This window comes from Myotis brandtii, unplaced genomic scaffold (genome assembly GCF_000412655.1).
Source record: "Myotis brandtii unplaced genomic scaffold, ASM41265v1 scaffold123, whole genome shotgun sequence".
Classification (NCBI taxonomy): domain Eukaryota; kingdom Metazoa; phylum Chordata; class Mammalia; order Chiroptera; family Vespertilionidae; genus Myotis; species Myotis brandtii.
In genome coordinates this window covers 11,945,264-11,965,031 of record NW_005354291.1, presented here as the reverse complement: position 1 = coordinate 11,965,031, position 19,768 = coordinate 11,945,264, and the positions used below count along the sequence as shown (strand labels likewise).

The 19,768-nt window shown below is 39.6% G+C and overlaps 1 long non-coding RNA gene across 2 annotated transcripts; it reads right to left on the bottom strand.

Moving 5' to 3' along the window:
- Positions 1 to 501: 501 nt before the first annotated feature.
- On the bottom strand, positions 502 to 19,357 carry LOC102250977. 2 transcript variants are annotated; one of them, XR_313177.2, is made up of 4 exons: positions 19,094 to 19,357; positions 10,357 to 10,388; positions 7,822 to 7,963; positions 502 to 3,029 (listed from the first exon to the last, which is right to left on the bottom strand). It is a non-coding gene; the product is annotated as an uncharacterized LOC102250977 (long non-coding RNA). The 2 variants fall into 2 exon arrangements; XR_313176.2 differs by lacking the exon at positions 10,357 to 10,388 and having other exon boundaries at positions 19,094 to 19,235.
- Positions 19,358 to 19,768: the final 411 nt, after the last annotated feature.

Below are 19,768 nucleotides of genomic sequence, written 5' to 3'. Positions count from 1 at the left end.
ACAGGAAGAGATGATCTCTTCTTCTCCATGTGACACTTGGAACTACCATGCCACCATTTTGCTATGATAAGAAGAGCTCATCTGTGAACAAAGCAAATATCTATGTTTCCCGATTTTTTGATGACGTTATTGAACCACTGATTTAAACAAACCTGAAACTGCCTTCTCTTCAGACATCTTAAAAGATGAGCTGGTTTGGGAAAGAAGTTAATAAACCAGATTTTATACATTCATATTGAGTGTGAAGTGAAGATGTCTACAAATACAGTTTAGGGTTGGCATGCTGAGAAATGAAACCAAAGCCAAACACATGTTTTTGTTTGTTTGTTTGTTTGTTTTCTTGCTGTCAGCTTGATGGAATTCTTGTTATAAATGCTTGCTCCTTACTGCATTTTCTACTATTAAATATTTATGTCTTCATAACTATAATTAATACAATTTATATCAATAACAATAATGAATAACACAGTGTAACAAACAGATAATTTTTTATTTGGCAAATTTCATTAGTACTTTCACAGCATTAATGTTGGTGAAAGTATTCTGCTCTTACATTGATTCATAAAATGTGTCCATGTGCAGCAGGACAGAGAAGAAAGGCAGACGTGGGCTCAGATATCTGCTCCTCTAGTAATTTACCATTTGGCCTTGGCAAAGTACCTTATTCACCATGAACTTCAACTTGACTAAATTGTGAGTTTCATGAAACTTATTCAAAGGAGTACACCTGGTGAGCTCATTTGGGCCCTATTTGTGCCTTGTAACCAAGTTTTCTCACCTATACACTAGTTTCCAGTGGCCAAGTCCAGCAAGAACCCTGCTCTACTTTTGATGATCATGGCTGACAGGGTTTAGCATATTTTTACTACTCATCCATCTTGACAGTATCCTGGATAATCTGAACACTTGGATTCATTACTTTTTAATTTAGTGATCACATGTCCCTCTTTAGGGCATGGTCTACTTTGTCTTTTATTGTGTATGAGAAAGTTGCCTGATAATTATGGATGTCAGTTTTCCTTTCATATTTGGGAACGAAAGTGTTTCCAATTCACTTGAGAAACTCAAAATTTTGCTCTTGTGGCAATACATTTATTATATAAACTCTAAAATATATCAGACACATTTGGCCATTTGATCATTCACTTCTTTTTTTTTTTTATAACCACTCCCCCAGGGTAGGAAGGAAAAACATATTCAGTTTACTTTCCTCTTCCTGGGAGTCGCCCAGGAGAAAAATATATATAGTAGACACACACTGATGTGTAAAGAAGGGAAAACCTCAGAAGGGAAAACCTCAGTATATATTTCTCAACCTGTACTCCGTACTTTCTGGGTGAACTTCCTCTATTACACATACACTCAGAGTTTGAGCTTGAGATGAGTAAAGTAGAGGAAGATGAGACAGATATTCATTCAATTTATTTGAGTACATTCTGTCCACCTGTGTTCATCCTTCTATAAAAAAGCACCCATATAAAAACATTATAACTATTATATGAAAATAAATGCATATCTCATAAGCCTCCATTAGCATGAAGATATTCTGAGCTGAGTGGGATTCTTTACATTTTTTTAGCCAGGGTTCTATACTGAATATTTTGGAACAGTGCCTGGAAAATTACACAGAAATAAGTCTGCTAAAATAATTTATAGAAAATTTGTATTTATATAAAATCCTAACTTCTTCCTCTAGGCTACAAGGCCCTCCATGAGCAAGAATCTTTCTCAGGGGCCTAGCTCCCTCTACCACTCCGTCTCTTGGCCTTCTCTTCAGGCACACTGGCTTTCTGTCTTTCTTTTCTGACTCACCAAGCTGGGTCCCACCTCAGGTTCTCTGCAATTATTGTCCCCTTGCCTGAACCACTTTGCCCCCAGACTTTCACATGGCCAGCCCTGTCCTAAGTGTATTATCACCTCCTCGGGAAGCCTTACCTACCCACTCTGTCTAAAATAGTGCTGCTGGGTAGACATATTAGGAGAGACAAATGTGGGTCATATATGCGATTGTAAATTCTTTAGTAGCCACATTAAAATTTTTTCAAGAGGTGAAATTAATTTTAATAATATATCTATTTAACTCATTATATCTGAAATATCATCATTTCAATATGCAATCAGTATAAAGATATTCATGAAACATTTTGCATTCTTTTTCTCATACTAATCTTTGAAAATTGAGCACATCTCTTACAGGACATCTAAATTTGGACTAGCCACACTTAAATTGCTCAAGAGCCACATGTGACTAGTGACTACTCTATTGGACAGCACAGGCCTAAACTAACCCCCCACCTCCAGTCACTTGCTGTCAAATTGCCATGGTTTATCATGATAGTAATGCTTGATAGTGTTTGAAATGATACTGTTTGTTTATTTATTTGTATATTATCTCTCTCCCTCCATCCCCTATCTGCCTCTGTCTTGAAATGAGAAGTTTAAAAGACCAGGGGTTTCAATTTGTTTTGTTGTATCCCAAAGCTTAGTATATTGCCAATTTTCAGTAAATATTTGTTGAGAATTAAATGAATAAAAAAATCAATATGCTCTTAAGACAATGGACTTGTGTGTGGCTGTTGCTTTTGGAGTCTTCCCTATCAGGTAGGTAGAACAATAATAACTACCCATGTGCTGTGCCCCTCCCCCTTCTTCAACCATGTCCCATTGTAGCCGTGTTGCCTGTGTCCTACTGATTTTCTGAAATGGGTTGCCTCCTAAAGAGAAAGCACTTTCCAGTCTACCTTTAAAACTGCTTTCAACTTAGCATGCAACTCACTCTAAGCAGGAGAAAAAAGGGCAGCATCTGGACTTTCTCTCCTTTCCCTTACTAACCATTACAGGATTATCTCAGAAGGTGGTCAGGCTATAACCTGCACTTATTATACTTTTAGCCAATGGGAGGAAAAACAGGATCTGTGATTCTTGAAGGCTTTGGAAATTGCCCAGGTGGCCCAGTCTTGCCTGCCACTGAGGCTCTGTATGATAGCGGTCAAAGTTCCAGATTTGCCTGTGCTCGTTTCCTCCTCCATCTGCAAAAGGAAAATAAAAAGCATTGCTTATTTCCAGTATTAGACTATCGGGAAAATAACCACAGAGTCCCTTATGGCCAGTAATGAGAAGCTTTGTTGCTGACATACAAAGCAAGGGGCATTGACTCAGTACCTAAGATTCTGTCCTAAGTGCAGGTACCACCATAGAAACTGTCGGAGTCTTGGAGGGTAGGTGAGTAGGAAAATGGTAAAATGTAGCAGGGTTTGAAAAGAATTCTTACCCTTTCTACAGTTAGAGAGGTTTGTGGAAAGAGAACAGTGTCTGCAAGCTTGTTTGGCATTTAATTAGATTAGCATACAACTACTCCTAAGTGAAACAGAATGAAAACTGGCCTCATTTGGCCCATCCCTCCCTGCCTTCTCTCTTCTTGTCCTGGGTATCTTTGAAACTGTACTCCATAATAAACCTAGCTCTGGTTTACCTGCAAAACCTAAAAGAAGTGTTATCAAACTTGAGAATGTTGAGTTTTCAATGCAGAATCTGTTTATTTTTTTAAAAAAATTATTTTGCACCTACACCTACTATGTACAAAAAAATTTGAAATGCAAACACAAGTAAATAAGACCCTTGGAGGGGTTGCATTTTAGCAGATGACACACTCATTAAACAACAGTTTCTGTGATTAATTATTTAATTACATAGTAACGAGTGCCTTGGAGGAGAAATACCAGGTGGTGTGAGAAGATTTAGTGGAGTCCTATTTAATCTTCCCTTCGAAGGTGTCCTTTCAGCTAAATTTTCAAGGAGGGTTAGGGTTTAGTGGGTGAAGGAGGTTGGAGAGCTTTTTAGGCAGAGAGAGCAGCACGGATGTCAAATGTACTGAGGCAGGAGGAACCTGGCATAGTTAAGAGAATGAGCAATGGCCAGCGTGGCTAAGGCAGCACCCCAGCGGGCTCCCCCGTGAGAGGCTAAGGAGGACATCAAGACCCAGAGTTCAGAGTCTCTGCCATTCTCCTCAACAGAGCTGACTGTTACTGGGTTGAGTGTTCTTCTCTATGCATTTACCTGATACTTACATAGTTAGTGCCTAGCTGATCTGTGAAGTCCTCAAATGCTGTGGCTTTCCCATGTGCCATTAGCAGTAGACTTATGCCTTTATTCCTGCCCAGAAGATTCCTCTTCGGAGTCACCTGCTGCAATTACAGGCAGGAAGCACTAGGGGCGGATGGTATTCTCCTGCCTTTGCTTTGGTAGACCACAAATTGGTGAAAACGTATGGACATTAATTTTGACTTCAAATGTTGACTGAGGATTTAGCAAATAGGGCTACTATCAGAGTCTGAGGCCACTGTTCCCTAATCTCAACAGAGCATCACAAAAACAAAAGAACAAAACTCGTAGTGAGTTTATCTGGGATAATGTAATTCAATGTGAATTAAGCCAGAAAGCATAATTAATGTGTCTTAATAAAGTTGTGGCAGTCACATAATCATTAATTTTTTAAATGCTATTTGAGAGGACTTCTCAAAACCTAGGACTAGGCAGCAAGAAAAAATAATTTTTCAGCTCTTTCAAGACTGATCTATACTGGAATAAAAGTTGGAGGAGACCCTAAGAGAAATGTAGAAGGCCTTTACATATGCAATTTGATAGGCCAATGCAATTTGAGAGTTGATATGCTATTAATATAAAGATCATGCAACTTTCACTTGAATGAAGTTAGATGCAGTCTCCCCAGGTTTATGCTAAACTTCTGGCAGCTATGTTTCTAACACATGATATATAATGATACCTTTGGGGAAAACAAAAAAAATAGACAAAGCTACTCATTACTACAAATTGGTTTGGGTAGTGTTAACCTCACACTGAGCATGTCTTACTGGTTGCTGTAGATGGAAGTCTACTGCCAGCTACGAGTCAAACCAAATAAATAGCAGATGTTACCAATGGCAATCTGCTGATATTTAAAAATGGAGCAAGTGAATCAGCAAACTATTTAGGAAGGTAAGGCTGTGCCAAACATTCTGTAGTCAAAAGCCTTGTGTGGACAATGCGGTCTATGTGTCATCAAGGCCCCTCGGCATGATCATGGAAAAAAAATGGGAGCATAAGTGTAACCATGAACATAGACTGTTTATAAATACCATATTATGCAGATATAAAACATAATCTCAAAATAGTATTTAGAGCTAATCACTAGGGCATGACTCCCTGTTACTATTATCATTGTCAGTCATCATTTAAAAGCAAACGGTACTGTTTAAGGGAGGCATGATCTTTTCCCTCTGGAAGCACATTAATATAGAACACTAATATGCATGGTTGTAAGAAGTAAATATACAGGGAGCTAATACAGAAAAGCTTAACACAGGCACAATTAAAATAACAAAGGCTGGTCTGATTATGGAAAGTGTGCCAGGCACGGTGCCAGGCACTTCATAAACATTACTGTATTCATAATTCGAAGCAACCCTGTAGAGTTGGGTCTACTATTATCCCCATCTTACAACTTGGGAGAGTGGGGTAGTTTGCACAGCAAATAGCAGGGCTAGATGTGAAAACAGGTCTGTCTGACTCTATAGTGGACCTGTGTTGACATTGATCACCCAGCACCATCCCTTCTTCCTATTAGCAGCTCTATTTCATTTGGGGAATTTGCTTCTCCCTGTTGTGGATAGTCTTGGTAGGGCAGAGAATGCAGATATCTGTTCTTCCTCAGGGATGGCAAAGAGGTTCCAGTGGTAGCCTTTGGCCAGATGCTTTCCAATAGTAGCATGCCTAGGAAACCATGAAACCAGTCTTTGAACCTGGCCTGTTTGAGCCCAAAGCTTCATATATTCCTATGGGTAAATCTGCTCCAGTGCCTGATGGAAAAGCCAGGGTTCCTCCTCACCAGAACCCTTCAAGGTGGGCTGCATTGTCAACAAGTCCCAGATGAGAAAATGAAGACTAAGAGAAATTAAGTGTCTTGCCACAGTTCACATAGATAATAACTGAGTCAGTTTGTTATGAGAAGTCTCTGTCACTCTAAAGCCACCACTGCACTGAGTTACCTCCCTGGGAGGTTTATGGCATGTAGATTAAGTAAAAGTATAGTCACAGCATGTTTATAAAATGGTTATCATTCTCCAGTGCATTGCAGGCTTCCAAGAATGCAAAGCACTGTTACCAACCACCCGGATTTATTTTTAAGCCAAGAGAGCTCACCAGTAAGTAAATGTGTAATAAATATATGCTGAATCATTGGAGCCACGCTATTAAAATATTACTCCTCATCGAATGATATTTGGCAAAACACAGAATTCTGGAGTAGAAAGGGAACTTACAGGTGACTTAGTTCCCCCCGCCCCATTTTTAGAATCTCAGTGGGGAATCTAAGGGACAAATACAATGGAAGACTTTCTCCAAGGCTCAGAGTTTCTGAGTCACAAACTAGGAACTAGGGTGCCAGTCTCTAGATTCTCAGGGGATTGCTCCTTCCACAGAAATACATTTTCTTCCCTGGGTACTATTTAAACAGAAAGTACAGGCTAGCTTAAGAGAACATCAGTAGACTGATTAGATAATCAAGTTTCCTCAGGTTTTAGTTCCTTAAAAACCATTCTTATGCAAGGGCATCTGCCTGCTGAACATAGTCTACTTATGTGAAATCAGATGCATTTTAGGTTTGCTTAATTTGGAGCATGAATGCTAGATGGTGAAATAACAAAATTTTAGCAGACAAGGAGATAGTGTGATGGGTGGGTGGGTGCAGAAGAAATGCAGGCTGCCCACTCACCCCACCTCTCAACATTCTCTAAAACTGCAAGGTATTCCCCTCATGTTCAACTCACTAAGTGATCGTCCCCTCTTTTTCTCTCCTCCTGCTAAATAATCTTGAGATTTTGATTGACAGCTTGCTTCAGTCTTCCCACACAGTGTGTGCAGCTCCCACCTCTATCCCTAAAATGCACTTACTCAGCCCTTGTGTTCAATATATCTTATTTTTCATTGCTCACTCATGTTGAGGTAGTTTTGTCAGTTCCCAAAGGACTGTGCCTTTGTTATTTTCCTTGCCTAGCATCTAGCATGGATACAATGAAAAGCTGGGGGTGAAGGGAAAGTAGCAGGACAGGGGCCCATAAGACAGCCTAAGCTTCAATATTTAGTCTTTTCATTTTTAAAAAAGTGCAATACTGTTAAATAGATCAGTTGAAATAGAAGGAATGCATGTCATTTTCTTTCTCTCTAACATTCCCTCTAAATTGGGAGGCCCATGAACAGGAGGCCCATGAAATGCATCCTGTCACCCACTGCAGGATGGATGGGAACTTGGACTGACCAGGTATAGGCTCTGTGTGCTCTTTGGACCGTGACACGCATTCAGCAGTTGGATGGGGAATTCCCTGGATGAGAGCCAATGGTTATTTTTTTGCTGATGCTGTCAGCAACATGGATTATGGCAAGTGCCTATCTTTGCATTCTTCTCCTTCCTTGCCCATTTTTAAATTAATGTGTAATCCTTTGGCTATTCTGGCTCTTCCTTGACCCCTTTCCTCAACCACTACACAAGAGATATTGGCAGTAAGATGGCATTGGCATGCTACCTATATAGAATTGCCTGTGGCTTTTAAGCCAGACCAAGAGAAGCTTAGAATAGGAATTTTTGGATGATAACTTTTGTTCTGATGCTTCCCAAAGGCACTCACTAAAGACTAGAGACAGATGGTTTGCAACTTAGCACCAGGAGCAAAAGTTGTCTGGTTTTATGTTATGACCATTGAATTCTGAACTGGCTGTTGGAAATGATTTGTTCTAAGGGGTCTCCAGATGACCATGGAGAGGACTCACCTTCAAAGAAGAAGGCCTGGAGGAGCAGCTTCATGTTCCCAAGTTCTGCAGTGGGGGAGGGAGACATGCTTGTCAAGCCAGTGGACAATCTTACTAGCTTTGCATCCAGTTGCTTTCTTTCTGAATGCCAGAGGCGAAGGACCTGAGAGATGGTATTAACATGTTAAGGAACTTGTCCAAGTTCATATGGCCAGTAAGTAGCAAAGTTGGAGATGAATGTCACATTCCAACTGTACTCATTACTCCACTTCCATTCCACTTATTTAAAAAATAAATGTAAATTAGCTAACTCTATTCTTAGCATAAAAATACTTATCCTTTCATGGGAGTAGGTCTTATCTCTCCAATTAGATTATTGGCCCTTTAGCAGGTAGTAAGTCTAATATTGTATTCTCATCCTTGCAAATAGTAAGTACTCCATGAATAAATACTAATGTTACAGTAAGTGGCTTCAAGAATATGTTCTCAGTCCTGGCCACCTTACAACTTTTTTCTTTATTTTTACTTTACAATTACCAATCCAGTACCTGCTTATTGTAAAAAGATGTTGTATATGGGTTAATTGCCTCCTCATCTCAGCCCCATTCCATCTATCCAAAATAATCAATGTTGTTAGGTAGGTAGTCTTCCACACCTATTTTCATGCTCATACAAGCACATTCAAACATATGGGCAGATATACAGTATTCCTCTTATTTTTATAATGACTTTTTAAAAATTTATCTTTATTGTTGAATATATTACAGTTGTCCCCCTATTTTCCCCATTGACCCTTTTCACATGCCCGCCTCCCCAGGCCTTCACCACACTATTTTCTGTGTCTATGGGCTATGCATATATGCATGTAAGTTCCCCACTTTATCTCTCCCCATCCATCCCCCCCATATTTTAAAGCAAAAATAGCATTATCCTCTATACATTACTCTGCAACCTTGTTTTTTCATATACAGGTATGCCATAGATGTCTTCCCAAATCAGTAAGTATAAAGCTTACACATTCACTCTAAAAGCTGAATAATAGTCCCTCTAATGAGTGTATTATAATTTACTTGACCATTTTTATATTAATGTATATTCAGATTCCCACTGTTTTCTAAATAGCTTCCTATTTGATCAACACTCTGTATGGCTTCTTGTATATCCACTTCTGCTTTATAACTAAGAACAGACCATGTCTAAAATGATATTCACTCCTTGGGAAAGTGCACCCAACACAGGGGGAAGTGTGCTCTAAAGGCATTATTTATCCTGAAGCCATAAATATATGTCTCTATTGGTTAAATAAATCATAATATAGTGGAGTACTATGCTGTCATTAAACATGATGTAAAAGAGCATTGAATGACATGAAGAGTATGATCTCATTTTACTTAAAGGAAATATATAGCTTTCTATTTGTACATGCATAGAACCAGAAGAGACACCCTGAAATTTTAATAATGTCTCTACATGAAGTGATTAAGAGTAAATTTTTAAAAATTTTCTTCTCTTTGCTTATTTTTCCTCTCAAAAAGTTTCTAAAAGAGTAACAAGATTGGAAGGATTTTTTTTATGAATATTACATCTTAAATTATAGCAGTTGTTTTCTTTGAGCTAAAACTCTACAACATAATGCTTTAAAAGGAAGATGGGAAGGGTGAGATATGCTCCCCAAACCAAAGAACTAACAAGATTCATTACCAAAGGATCTGGAAAAATAGGCCAGGATTATTTTCCCTCCTTGAAAGTGTTGAGAACTGTGATTTACCTGGCTATTATGCTGACAAGTTCTAGTTGCAGAAAAATAGGTGTAATTATAACATTTCTTGACAATTGCAAAGTGGTTTTCCTTACAACACTGACAAGTTTTGTGTAGAACTATCTTATTTTGCTTTGAGCTCTCCCATTGGTAACATGGAGCAGCTGTACCTTGCATGAGCTTTCAGATAAGGGACAGGCAGCATGGGAACAAATTTTGCAGCAATTGGAGATTAACCACTTCTCAAACTGGATGCATACACTTTACTTTAAGTGGCTTTCCTGGGACCAGCCACCAGTTTGCTGTTTTGCTTCATGGTTCATAGTCTTCACTGCTTGTAAAAGTAGCTAAACCTTTAGTTGTTCCTTCTAGTTCCTGATCATCACCAGCTGTGAAGCATTATATTTTGGAACTTCGGGTTGGGTGTGAAGCGTCAGAGTAGCCCCAAGTGCTGACACTTCATTGGAAATCACAGGAAAGCAGTTAGAAAATGACTGGGTTCTTGCAGCTCTTGCTTGGGAGGCTTTGTGCAGTTGGTGGCTTGGGAAAAATCCATGTCTCTAGCACAATCCTGGCACAGGGAAGGTTCCCAGTAAAAATTTGTTAAGTGAACAAATTTGTAATGTAGATGTCCAGATACAGGACCACACCCTGAAGTCACAATTTCTCTCAAGCACCCCTCTCTCATTTGCCTCATGCAAATTAACTAAAATGTAACCATCTCTTCAGTTAATTCTTATGTAGTTCTGCTGAAAACAGGTCTTGTGTTTTTATTGACCTTTAGGAAAAATACCTACAAATTTTGTGTCCAGATTTCATTTCTTTAATTCTATGAACAAAACAAAAATGAATACACTAAAGTCAGTATAGCATATATGCAGTTAAACATTCTGCTAACAATATTTCTTGTAAAAAGGAGTACACACACACACACACACACACACACACACACACACGGCATTGACTGGCACCTATACATAAATAGCAAACCTCTGGAGTATGTAATAACCTGTCATTTTATTGGGAGATTTTTATAATGTCTGAATTCACTAAACTCTTTGTTCTCCTCTTCTACTTTCTCACTATTTTAAAGCAATTATTAAATAGAACTATACCTAGAGAAGGTAGTAAAAGAGGGCAAGTAGAAAGGACCTTATTATTAAACATCTATTGTGTAACAGGCATTTCTCCAGGCATTTTAAATATAATATTTCTTCTAATCTTCACAACCTTCTCGACAAGTAGATATGAGCATAATTTTATGCGTCAGGAGGCATATTTCGAGAGGGAAGAGACTTGCACACACTCGAACAACTAATAAATGACTGAGCTCACCCAGCCAGCATGGCTCAGTGGTTGAGCATCCACCTATGAACCAGGAGTCATGGTTTCATTCCTGAGTTGCGGGCTCGATCCCCAATAGGGGATGTGCAGGAGGCAGCCGATCAATGATTCTCTCTCATCATTGATGTTTCTCTCTATATATATCCCTCTCCCTTCCTTTCTGAAATCAGTTTTTAAAAAAAAGACTAAGTTGGACCAAGACCCAAGTCTTTGGGTTTTAAAAGCTTAAGACAACAGTGTAGAAATAGTCCCATCCTCTAGCAGTTCTCTTCAGATCATTGTCACTTGGGTAATAGTCATTTAACTCGTGGTGTCGTTCCTTCACCTACCCCTGTTTGACTCTAATGTCTAATTTTGAGCAAGTGACTCCGGAAGCTTGAGCAATAAAAGGACTGTGATGTCGCAGACTGCACAGGCTGACTCAACACTCGTCTGGAACAGCGTCCTTATTTAGTCCCCTTCCTCTTCTCAGTTTCAGGTCCCAGCCTGTGTCTATGCCCTTTGCACAGGGAACAGGTGGCCTTCCACGCTGCCACAGGATGACAGTCCACACACAATGTTTGTGGTGATTCGTCTCACGATGTACAGTACATTTTTTATTGCACCAGAGATCAGCGGGGACTTGAGTTTTGAACAAGGTGAAAGATCTCTCTGACAAGAGCTGGGCTCAATCTTGACACTTCTTTCAGCCTGGTTGTTTTTTTATTTGTGTTCCTAACAAATGTTCTAGATTTAAATAACTTGTTTATTTTTCAGTTAAACTTTACAATACTTAACATTGTTCCTATGGCACAAAAAGTAATTTTGATGAGGCAATGATAACAGAAGTACATTGGGCTATTCATGTTTGCAAATGATTTATGAATGTTAATTTGCCTACTTACCCTGGAAGCTAAGAAGATGACACTTACTGATATATGTATTTAGTGTCTGTAAAAAATACATATAGTCTTTCTGATATTTATGTTCATGGTTTTCAGGGTTCACGGACTCAAAAAGGGGAAATGGGATCCCTTTGCAGCGGTTCTCAACCTGTGGGTCGTGACCCCTTTAAATACATCCTGTATATCCGATATTTACATTACGATTCATAACAGTAGCAAAATTACAGTTATGAAGTAGCAACGAAAATAATTTTATGGTTGGGGGTCACCACAACATGAGGAACTGTATTAAAGTGTCACGGCATTAGGAAGGTTGAGAACCACTGCATGGTTCATCATTAACATCATCTTCATCCAGTTAGTCAAACAGTCTACCTCAGAGGCATGGATGGTGTAATCATATTTTTCCCTATTATGTCCATATATATATATACATATATATATATATATATGTATATATATATGTGTGTGTGTGTGTGTGTGTGTGTGTATGTTAAAAATTGATATTATGCTGTATATCTCACATTATTCACTTATATATTTCATAACTATTTCCCCCAAGTCAATAAATATTTTCCCAGCATGGGTACTATTCCTTTTTAGGATGTGACAGAACTTATTTAACTGATACCCTATTGTTAGAAATTCTATTTATTTCCAATTTGTCTTTGCTATGAAACATGTTTAAAATTATTTTTTGTGTGTGGGTATCTGTACATAGCCATTCTTTTTTTAAAAATATATTTTATTGATTTTTTTTACAGAGAGGAAGGGAGAGGGATAGAGAGTTAGAAACATCGATGAGAGAGAAACATTGATGAGAGAGAAACATCGATCAGCTGCCTCCTGCACACCCCCTACTGGGGATGTGCCCGCAACCAAGGTACATGCCCTTGACTGGAATCGAACCCTGGGATCCTTGAGTCTGCAGGCTGACGCTCTATCCACTGAGACAAACTGGCCAGGGCTACATAGCCATTCTTATAAATTTTTACACATATGAAATTGCTGAATAAATGGTACACGCTTTTGAGAGATTTTGATACATTCTGAAAAAGTGTGATTACGCAAGCTTTTATGTCCTCCACCAGTTTCACTTCCCTCTGTTTCTTTGCCATTTCTGTGGTGACCTTATCCCCCAGCACATGATTGGGGCTCTTTCAGAAGCTGGGACGTGTTCATCTTCACTCTGCTGAACGCCTACTTCTGTAACTTCCTCAAAATAAGCATTTGTGGAGTCAGAATGACTATGTGTCTTTTATTTTGCACACTAAATATCTGTATTGAAAGTTAGATGATCCGGCATGTGTCAAATTAATTAATTATAGTTCTTTGTGAAGCCCAGTACCACATCGCATAATTCTATCACATAATGTTGGACTTTCCTTCAGATAAAATTGATTAAACAGCATATAGAATTATATTTTGCATACATACTCAGGATTCATCAGTAATAATTTTAGACTCATTTCTTCACCTGAAAATACAGTGATCTTATATCCATCTATCAACTGGATGCATGTGCATCTAAATACAATACCAATTCATTTCTTTGTCCTGTCTCTTCTTTATTTCTGCCCGGATTAAAGGACTGCAGATGATATTTATACTGGAAATATAGTTAGGCAAGTGTACCAGCCACCAGGCTACTATAAACACATAGGTCTTTGGCTTCGTACTAATAAGTCCTCTCATTTGATGGGTACACAATGTCCTGAACAGCTATTATGATTAATTAACTTTTCCATGTTGTTGTAGGAAATTTTATTAGCTCTCAGAAAACTAGCTCCAACTAGCTTTTAGTCTGATCACATACAGAGAACAAGTCAAGTGAAAATGGAAAAAGCCAAGCAACTAATCCTTTAAGAGGCAATAATGATTTTTTAAAGGCATCTCAATCTAGTTAATAAATTGTTCCCTCTCTTTCTGAAAGGAATATTATTCTATATGGGGATTGTAAATATACACTTGAATTCTAACTTATACTATGTTTGCCGCCGTCCATTCATGTGTTGCAATCTCTGTACATAACCCTGCTTTGAGCTTTTTATGGAGGTCTGGCTTGGGAGTCTTTCACTCTTAGCCATACCCTTGTGTTAGAGCAGAACCTAACTACACAGGAACTGTTTTTTCACTCGTTAAAAACCTTGATGCCTAAGCAATGATGCTTGATGCTAGTGGACTGTGTTAAAATTTCATAATGATAAACACTTCAGTTTTTCAAGCACCTACTATGTGCTTTACATTTGCTGCTTAAGTCTCATGGTAGTCCTGCAAGCTATTTGACAGGGCTAAAGTGGCTAAGTCTCTTACTCACGATCAAAGATAGTCAGTGGCAGTGGGATATTCAAACCCAGGTCCCTCTAACTCCAGAGTTATGTCCTTTCCACTACAGGACAGTTCTGAATCTTTTCATGCATCTGTTTATGTGATTGGTATGCAAACTGCAGTGGAAGAAACCTCAGGTAAAGAAGGGTATGCTGAGCTCATCTCCCACAGCCAACTCCCATTCTGCTTCTGGAGACACGTCCTGGCCAGGAAATGTCAGCCTTTGATAGCACAACTGACTCTCCCCTTCTCAAACCAACCCTGAGGAAGGAGCAGAACGTAAATGTGGAGAAATGTTGCTTTCCATTCTATACAGGTAGCCTTTTCAGTATTCCTGAGATATAATGTATAGAAAACTGAGAAACTACAGGGGAATTAAAAACACTCGTAATGCTCGCATGCATGTGCCCTGTCGGCACACATGGAAAACACATTTGTCTTGTGGGGCACAGTTAATGGTAATAAGAACAATGAATAAAAATGGTCTGTTTAGATTCAGGCACTCTAAAATCTACCCGTGGTTTGTTAGGAATGTTGGAAATGGTGATGTGGCATTGTATGTTGAACAATGGCAAAAACACATGGGCGTTCAGAAGAATATTTCTTCAGCCACTGACTTTCTTAAATATTCTGGGCAGATTGCTCATTTTTATATATTTTTAAATAGTTTGATGAAACTTACTAAGATGATTTTTAAGCTAAATATTGAATGCCAGCCACAAGTTCTCTGTAACTCCTGGTGCTCAGTTACATTTCCCTAACTAGAGATACTTCAGACACAGCCTCTCTTAAGGAAGTCAGGATGGCTAAAATAGTCCAACTTTCCCCAAGATAATAGTTTCATTCTGTGCTACTTACAGGGCTTTCATTTTCAGGCAAAGCCCCCTTGAGATAGGCCAAATTATTGCACCCAATAGTTAGAGGAGAAAACTGAGCCCCAAAGGAGATTGATTAACTTGCCCAATAACATGGTAGGAAAATAGTGGAGTGAGGACTTGAACCCTGGTGGTTTGGTGGCGGCCTCTGGGGACTTAAAATGCCAGACTATACAATTCAGAGACAGCCAGGCTGCTAGTTGGGAAGTTAATTTTTCAATGAATGCTGCACTGTGTTCAAAGGACTCCAACCAGGGCTTTATAAGATCATCATAACCTTCAGTCACATGCTGGTAGCAAAATAGACCAGCGGGGAAAAAAGGAAGGAAACTGCTTAGGATTCAGGCCTGAGGACCTGTGGAACTCTGAAGGACCTATGGGAATTGAGAGGCACACATAGGGCAACATTTCCTGAGAAGAGCCAAGGGATAAGATGAAAAAAAAATCTCTGGATGGAAAATTACTTTAGACTTCATGAAAGGTTCGCATTGTTAGAAAGGATGACTGTTGTTTACCGTTCTGTCTTTGGAGTTCATGCCTCGGGTTTTCAATGATCCTTGACTTTGGCTTCTGGCATATGCAGAACCAAGCAGTCACTGCTTCTTACCCCCAGCATAGATCTTTCCCACATGCTGTGCTACCACATGTACTAACAGACACACCCACATGGAGTTCCAGCACTTTTCCCTTTAGAAGCAAGTAAGGTTTCACAATTCCTTGGCCTTGCTTAGTCTATCCCTGGGTGAGGCTGTGTGTTTCTCAAAGCAAAATGGCTTCTATCTTTGAGAAGTTCATCTGAAACAGGCTTGGCCACTTCATTTGTAGGCTAACCACAAAGACATAATTAGATGAGGTCTACCCAGCCAGTCACCCTGAGATACTTATGACATGTGCTTTCTCTAAGTCTGCCCATTTCCATTGTTTGGATCAAAGGGAAAGTAAAAGAAAAAGAGGTTGGTTATGTGGTGGGGTATTGCTGAGAGGTGACTCAGCATGGGTGTATTTTAGCACTGGGTAGCACACATAAAGTATTTGCAAAAAGAGAAAAAAAGGACAAAAAGAGTAGGATGTTGTGCTAGGAATAAGGTATAATCAACCCTTCCTATTTTGCTACTGCTTCTGACTATATATAAGCTAATTTAAGGATTTTCTGGGTTATGTATTGTGGTTGCTTTAATTCTGTTTTAATTTGAGATTTATTTGTTTCCGTCTGTGTTTATTTTGTTTTATTGTTTATTTCATAGGTTAGAAGAACCATCATGATATAGAAGATCTTTTAGAATAAGGGTTATGTGTTAAAAACAAGATAAAACTGAGAATCACTGATGTAGATCTTGGTTGAGTCATGTACCTTTTCCATTTGCAAAAGGTTTTGGGCCATATTAGTGATACCCAAGTATGGCTGCCCATCATATTCACCCGATGGGTGTTTTAAAATGAGATGCCTCAATGGGAGAAAAAGGGGGATATATGTAATACTTTCAACAATAACAATTTAAAAATAAAATGAGATGCATTCTATAAAGCATAGTGAAACTTTTTGGGGAGATGAAATTGTTCTGTATCTTAATTATGATGGTAGTTATATGACTGTATATGTTTGTCAAAACCTGAGAACTGTACACTAAAAAGGGTGAATTTTACTGTATATAAATTATCTTATTTTAAAATTTTATACAAATCATTTAAACCGTTTGAATATTACTATATTGAAAAAAAATGCTAGGGCTCTACCGGGAACCAACTATCTACTGAAGGGTATCTAGTCTCTTAACCATCTCTGTACTTGTGATTCTAGTGTGAACCGACTCAAACACTCTAAGTTGTTGTGATCCCAGGTCCAGGTGTTCATGTCCATGAAGAATAACCTGAGTGACAGAGATAGTGTGGGTGACTACAGCTACAATGTGTCTGGATAGTCCACTTAAAGCACATGTCATATGTGGCTAGGTTCTGAGGATAATACTAAGTGAGAGCACTCTTTATGATCAATGAGAAGAAAATGTGGAAGCTGCCAAAAACTGATCACATATCAGAAGCAAGTATAAAGATAGAAGATGTTGAACTTATGACTGCCTGTTAATAAAGGGCATTGCTTTTTTTCAGCATTAAAAAGAAACAATGCTGTAGATGAGTCTGACACCATTCACATGAAAGCATCCAGCAGAAACAGGCTCACTGATTTGAACTGTGTGGACTTTATGAGAGAAGACCATGCATCCTCGGGGCCTACAGATATTTTCAGGCCAGCATCGACCTCTGAGAGGATTCCACCCTAGCATTAAAACAGATATAGGAGACCCTCAGAATTAAAAATGTTTACTGACAGCATTCATAATACATTGGATTCTAGTAGGAAAATGGGATGTTGAAAATAGCTTTGTTTAAATTTCATGGAAGAATGTAATAGGTATGTTTTGGGGTGTGTCTTAGGAACACTCTCCACCCTTCTGAAGCTGAGGGTTTAGGTGACTGCATTCCTATAGTGTAGCCACCATCCCTAGCTTCAGTGATGGGACCCAGGCAGGTACCAAAGTCAGGTTGATTGGGAACACCACAATGGTTCTCTGGGGGAACAGGAATGCAAGGTCACAGAGGATGTGAGGTGCAGTTGTGCATGAGAATCCAAAGCCAGGAGCAAGCTACAGTTAGAGGGAAGCAGTAACTACAGTAGTGACAGCAATAGCACCAACTTAATAAGTAATAGTAATAACAGAAGCTAACACTTATGAAATGCGTATGTGTGCCAAGCATGGGCTAATCCCTTCAGGTGGCTCATATTTCTATCTTGATTATAGTACAAGGAAACCAAGACTTGGATGTTATCACTTTCCTAAGATACATAGCTGTTAAGTGACAGAGCTGGGAGGCAACCAGGTAAAGCACTTCTCAATCTAGTTTACAAAACCTCTACAAGTACTATTCTGTCTCGTAGGAATCCAAGGAGAGATCTGCAGTGAGGAGAATGGAAGGGATGTGAAAAACAAGCAGAGCCATGAGATGCAGTGACACGGGGAGAAAGGGTAGAGAAGTGACCACATTCCTGAGAACTCCGGGGTCCCAGCTCTAGTCTGCATGTGACCTTGCTGTGCTTAGGGGGAGTTCTAAATCTTAAACAACCCTCCCTCACCTTCTTCCTGCCTTTATGAAGATCTAGTTTCACAGGATCTCTATTCCTTGAAATCAAAGAACATTAAACTAGAATGAAGAAATATGCAAAACAAGGGTGAGGTTGAGGGAACATTTCTCATGTAGAGGTTAGGGCAGAGAGAATTATCCCAGCTCTCTCTGGTTGAATGCTATTTTTTTCAGCCTTCTCAGGTTGAGGAAGCTGAGCACCTGCTGCAGTTTATTAAGGAAATGTCTTATCAAGGGAGAGTCCACAAGAGGATGCTAAGCTGCTGAGTATGCTTGGAATTACTCAGCAATACACTAAGCTACATTAGAGCTGTTGAATCCAGTTTCTTACGATGTTCTCTTTGCGGACCTTTGTCCCATTTCCTATAATGGAATTACCTGTCCATTTTTCAAAGGTTTTACCCATGATTAGGTCCCTCACCCCACTCATCACCTTTCTTTGATGCAAGGCACCATGTATCATTTCTCCTTAAGAATCAAAAGTTCAAATCCCAAACAATGTGCTGGAGTCTGCGATATTCCTCTGTGAGGAAGCGTCCTATTGTGGAAACAAAATGAACTGGCAGGCTTCCTCAATCCCTTGGGTTTGCCAAGGAGGATCAGACCAAGGAATTCTCCAAGAGCCCAGGTACAGGCACAATCACTAGGAGAGAGCTTTTCATTTTGAAAGGCTCTGAGGGAGGTCAACAGGGCTTATGCAGAAGTGCCAGTGGGGGAGGATGCTCACGAAATGGCAAGCCGGCCCCTGTGCAAATTTCAGCGCTGTGGGCTCATGGGGTCAGTCTTTAGTTCTCAGTGTCTGGAGAGAAGCCTCTGTTTTTTTCAATTACACTGAAACACACCAGCAAGGGAAAAATCCACTCTGGCTCACCTGTTTGTTTATTCTGCTCTCTTGTGACTTCCCAAAGGGCTATCTTAATACTCTATGACTTTAGCTATTTGATCCCCTTTCCCTGTAATCTTACCTCAGTGTTCCTTCTGAATTGAGTCACTGGAGACTTCCTGTTCGAGGCTGAAAAATATTTAAGCAAGCAAGCAGCTCTCACGAGTTTAACAGGGCATCGGAGCTGTTGCTAGGCAGGGCATTTTAATACAAGAGCATCAGCCTGGGTTGACAGGTTGGCACAAAGGCACAGGTTACCTCACCTGTCCTCCTAGTTAATCTTGTTTTGTTAATGGCTGCAATTTCCCGCTGTGGAGACTCGGTGTTCTTGGCACCTCGACAGTGCCCTGAGGCTTGACTCAGAGGTGTATAAGAACTTGAGAACTCATTTGTTGCCAGAAGGGACGGCAGGCACTCCCAGACCAGCAGTGATCCCAGGTTCGCAGGAATGTGCCACTAGTGGACCTTGAAAGACCTGTTCCAAGAAAGCAGCCTGGGACAAAAGGGTGGGACTTCAGGAGATGCTTTTGGTCCTTAGAACATACTTCACATTCTTTATGGGATCCTGGCCTTTTACTTTCCCAAGGGAAGTGTATGTTTTCACATCTTTATGGTACCCCGGATGTGGCATCCTAGCTAAAGCATGATGACATCCTTGTCCATCTGAAAGAGCTGTCTCTGTAACAGGGATTTGCTTCATAAAACACAGCACACCTAGTCTAAGCAGAGCATTAAGTGAGAGGGTTGGAGAGCTAGA